Source organism: Elephantulus edwardii, unplaced genomic scaffold (assembly GCF_000299155.1).
Source record: "Elephantulus edwardii isolate Elephantulus edwardi_28Jun2011 unplaced genomic scaffold, EleEdw1.0 scaffold00041, whole genome shotgun sequence".
NCBI lineage: Eukaryota > Metazoa > Chordata > Mammalia > Macroscelidea > Macroscelididae > Elephantulus > Elephantulus edwardii.
Window position 1 is genome coordinate 11,762,927 of NW_006399791.1, and position 4,271 is coordinate 11,767,197.

The 4,271-nt window shown below is 39.5% G+C and overlaps 1 pseudogene; it reads left to right on the forward strand.

The window, feature by feature from the left end:
* Positions 1-959: 959 nt before the first annotated feature.
* On the forward strand, positions 960-2,432 carry LOC102851094 (annotated as a pseudogene).
* The last annotated feature ends 1,839 nt before the right edge of the window (positions 2,433-4,271 follow it).

A 4,271-nucleotide genomic window follows, 5' to 3' on the forward strand; every position in this document is an offset into this window, starting at 1 on the left:
AAATGTCTTGCTCATACCATGGACTACTAAGGAAACAAATAGGTCTATCTTGAAAAGGGTGAAAACAAGTTTCTCCTTGGAGACTAGGATTTTGAAGCTCCATCTCACTTACTTTGGGCACATGGCCAGGAGTGACCAGTCCTTGGAAAGGACATCATGCTCAGAAGGGTGGAGGGATAGGGCAGGAGAGGAAGACCGTGGATGCGATACAGTGACTGGGACAATGGGGTTAGGTGTGTTGGAATTAGTGAGATAGGGCAGGGTTCAGAGCTGTTCTACAGAGGGTCGCTATGAGTCACAGGCAACTGGATGGCACATAACAACCAGAACAATAACAATATTAAAGAGTACTTAAAAAATTATTTCTTCTGCTTATAGATGGGCAGTGTCCTCCCTTGCGATTTACTGTCTCTGAAAACTCTAGAAGGTAGTGATGTCAAGTGGGTTGACTCAAAGCCACAAAACAAGCACCTTAGGTTCTGTATATAGTTAGATTTAAGCTTAGCTATTTCATTTTGAAAGTGTTATTTAAATGGTACTTTATTTTTAAATGTCTAATTCTAATTAGATATGACTTGTTTATAGGAAAACAATTGACTTTTGTATATTAACCTTGTATATAGTGACCTTGCAATGTCATGCTGTTGACTTCAGGAGGTTCTTTTGGTTTATCTTTGCTGTTCCTTAATTTTTTGGGAGTCTCCACATATATAAACATACATTCGGCAATTAGAGGCAATTATAATTCTTTATTTTCAATCTGCACAATTTTTATTTCCTTTTCTCACTTTATTGTATCAGCTAGGAGTTTCAATAAAATGTTGGATATTGCTTTTAAGAGATGACATTGTGATGCGCTTCTAATCTTAAAGGAAAAGAGTAGAGTGTTTTCACTAATAGATAAAATATTAGCCCTGTAGAACTTCCATGAATGTAATAAAATTATTTTTAGTCTACTGAGAATTGTTATCACCAATGAATGTTGGATTTTGTCAAACAATTTCTCTGTATCACTTGAAATAAACATATGATTTTTCTTAATTAGCTCATTTGTGTGATAGATGAAATTGACTGATTTTCAAGTGTTGGGCCCGTTTTATATACCTGGAAGAAATGACACAATGTTTTAATACATACATTATGACTGTCTATTTGCTAATATTTTGTTGAGGATTTTTTTTGTTCCTTTTTTATTGAGATTGTAATGAAAGCTTATACAGAACTTGCATTTCCATTCATTCATTGTTGCAATTTCTTTTTCATCAACGTTCATGAAGGATATTGTCCCTGAAGTATGATTTTCAAAGTATTCATCTTACAAGTTATAAAAATGCTTCATTTAGACTCTCTTCCCATCCTCTTCTTAGTCTTGGGGGACTGATGGGGTAGGGAAGAACTGCATGGGAGAAGTGCCTTTTCTCATGGCAGTGATTCAAGGCTCTGACAAAGTCATTCCCTCTTAGAGTATGACTTTGTCTTGCAAAGGCTCTGGGCATATATTACAAAAATTATTTCCCCCTCTCCTCTGCTAAAATCTTTCTTAAGCTTAGATTTGTGAAATTGGCAGAGAGGAGTTTGTGAAAGTAAAGCCCATGAGATTGTGAGAATTCCCCCAAGGCAGAGTTCCCAGGTGTTTGTTACTCTTAAACAATTCTGTAGTCAGCCTCCAGCAATTTAGAAAAATTATTATTTAACTTTTCCCACCAATTTATGTTTCCAGTGGCAGCTTCTTTAGGTAAGCAGATCTTGGCTTTGTTCTTCTGACTTTATCTACCCATCTTGGTTTTGCCCTATAACTTTATTTTTCTGATAGTTTTAAGTAAAGTTACTAGTGTTTTGTTACCTAAACTTTTCTTGTTTTGAGAATGAGAGTGACAATTTCCAAGTTTTTACATGTCATATAGGGGGCTTTGGTGGCCTAGTGGCAAGAAGCTGCACAGCAACTCCAAAGACAAGTAGTTAGAATCCACCAAATACTCCATGGGAGAAGAATGGGCTATCTGCTTCCATGTGATTGTGGCATCTGAAAAACTGCTGGAGGGGGCGACTTAGATGCGCCACGGCTTCGGGAGCGGCGGCAGGTTGTGCGGGGCTTGAGTCGCTCTAACCCCTCCCCCAGAAAACCATCGCAGACACTGAGTGCCTGCTCCGCGGTAACCAACCATGTGCGACCGAAAGGCGGTGATCAAAAATGCGGACATGTCGGAGGAGATGCAACAGGACTCGGAGAATGCGCGACCCAGGCGCTGGAGAAATACAACATCGAGAAGGACATCGCGGCCCACATCAAGAAGGAGTTTGACAAGAAGTACAACCCCACCTGGCACTGCATCGTGGGGAGAAACTTCGGTAGTTATGTGACACATGAAACTAAGCACTTCATCTACTTCTACCTGGGCCAAGTTGCCATTCTTCTGTTCAAATCTGGTTAAAGCATGGACTGTGCCCACACACCCAGTGATCCATCCAAAAACAAGGACTGCAGCCTAAATTCCAAATACCAGAGACTGAAATCTTCAGCCTTGCTAAGAGAACGCCTCCATCTTTGAACCTCTGTACCAGTTTGTTGTGGTTATAAAGCAATTAGCAAATAAAAAAAAACCTGCTGGAGGATCAGCTATGGGTCAGTTCTAACTTTACAGTACAAAACAACAAAAAACACTTGTTTGTTTCCTTGATGTTATGTGTCATCGCGTTGCTTGTGGTTCATAGCAACCCTATGTACAACAACCCTGAAACCTACCTGTCCTATGCCAACTTTACTGTCTCTGACACACCTATCCTCATTACCCCAGTGACTAAATCAATCCATCTCATCGAGGGTCTTCTTCTCCTGTGCTGTCCCTCTACCCTTCCAAGCATGATGTCCCTCTCCAAGGACAGTCTCTTCTTGCAACATGCCCAAAGTATGACAGATGAAGCCTCAGAATCCTTGCCTCCAAGGAGCAGGCTTGCTTCACCCTCTCTAGGATGATCCTGCTTGTTCTCCTAGCAGTCCATGGTATATTCAAAACTCTTCTCCAGCAACACAGCTCAATGGCATCAATTCTCTTTCTATCATCCCTAGTCATTGTCCAGCTCTCTGACGCATAGAAAGCAATTGTGAAGACTATGATTTGGATCAGGCACGTCTTAGTGTCCAGACTAACCTTTCATCCTGTCATTATTTTCAGATAGGGATACGGTGTTGTGGAACCAACTAAGACTCACAGCTACCCTATCAGCAACAGATCTGAACTTTGCTTTATCCTGTGCCGTTTTAAAAATCTCCACCTTGCTCAAGTTCATTGTTGCAGTCACTGTATCCTTCCATCTCGCTGAAGGTCTTCCTCTCTTTTAGTAGAAGCTCTTTCTACTTTTCCAAGCATGCCCCCCCCAATGGATTAACATCTTTTACAAATGTGTCCAAATAATGTTGGATTAAATTTCAACATCCTTGCCTCAAAGGAACATCTTGATTGCACTTCATCCAAGGAGGAGATAAGAGTGTTGATTTTCATTTTAAAGAATCTAATAATAAGGCCAATACTGGAGAAAGACCTCACCTGATCTGTGTTTGGCTCCCATGATTATGAATGGAGCATTTTGCCAATTAATTTCCTTAACCTGGTTTTGCCCTAAAGATAGTTTCTTTTTATCAGGTATTTATCAGAACAAAACAAAGTAGAGGCTTTTCTAGAGGGGCTCTGTTTAAGGCATTTTCCTTTATATGCACATTGTAATTCTTTCTGCAATGAATGGAATGAACTGAACCATGGTAGAGTCTTCCCTCCCCCCTTCTTTTCCTCAGGTGTTGATCGTTACATTTTTGTTTAAGCTGCAGAAATTTAAGTAACTTCATTTATACCCTACAATGGAGTCCATGAACTCCTGTGATCACAGCTTCTTCTCTTAACTAATCAAACTAATATCTTCTCTTAAGATCCTGGTTCCTGAACGTTCAGTAAAACATCATGGAGAGAAAATTTTGGAGACAGAAGATTATTTAGGAATACTAAATCCATGATTTTCTCTTCCCTACCTGATCAGATGAGAGAGAGAGAGAGAGAGAGAGAGAAGCTAAAGAAAGAAATAAAAACTATCTGTTCATATTTTAAAATATATAAGGGTTGTTGTTGTTGCTGTGAATTCAATTGTGTCTCCCTGAAATATGTGCTGTGAGTCCTAACCTTTATGCCTGTGGTTATAATTCCACTCGAGAATAGGATGTTTAAAAGAGGCAGGATTATTTTAGGGTATATCTTGAATCAACTTTTGAAATATAAGCGATT